We start from the raw sequence: 843 nt of genomic DNA on the forward strand, positions 1-843 counted from the left end.
AACATAAATAAAAATAAAAATATATATATATATAAACAAAAATAAAAACATAAATAAAAATAAAAATAAAAAGAGAGTACTTGTATTCGAAGTCTTGATCAGCATATTTATAAGAGGAGGAGATGTAAATATAATATATAAACACAAATATAAATAAACAAATAAATATAAACAAATAAAAATAAATAAAATAAAATAAAATAAATAAAAATAAATAAAAATAAAGTACCTGTATTCAAAGGCTTGATCAGCATATTTATAAGAGTAAGAAATGTAAATATAAATAAAAAAATAAAAATAAATAAAATAAAATAAATAAAATAAATAAAAATAAATAAAAATAAATAAAAATAAAGTACCTGTATTCGAACGCAGCATCAGCATATTTATAAGAGTAAGGAATATAAATGTAAATAAATATAAACAAAAACATAAATATAAATAAACAAATAAAAACAAAATAAATAAAAATAAAATAAAATAAAATAAATAAAAATAAATAAAAATAAAATAAATAAAAATAAAATAAATAAAAATAAATAAAAATAAAAATATATAAGTACCTGTATTCGAACGCAGCATCAGCATATTTATAAGAGTAAGAGATATTGAGGGTTTATAGATATAAACATAAACAAATAAAAACATAAATAAAACATAAACAAATAAAAATAAATAAAAATAAATAAAATAAAATAAATAAAAATAAAATAAATAAAAACAAAGTACCTGTATTCAAACGCAGCATCAGCATATTTATAAGAGTAAGAAATATAAATATAAACAAAAACATAAATATAAATAAACAAATAAAAACAAAATAAATAAAAATAAAATAAAATA

The sequence above is a fragment of the Eimeria mitis genome, genomic scaffold, assembly GCF_000499745.2.
Source record: "Eimeria mitis Houghton genomic scaffold, Emh_scaff2548, whole genome shotgun sequence".
NCBI lineage: Eukaryota > Apicomplexa > Conoidasida > Eucoccidiorida > Eimeriidae > Eimeria > Eimeria mitis.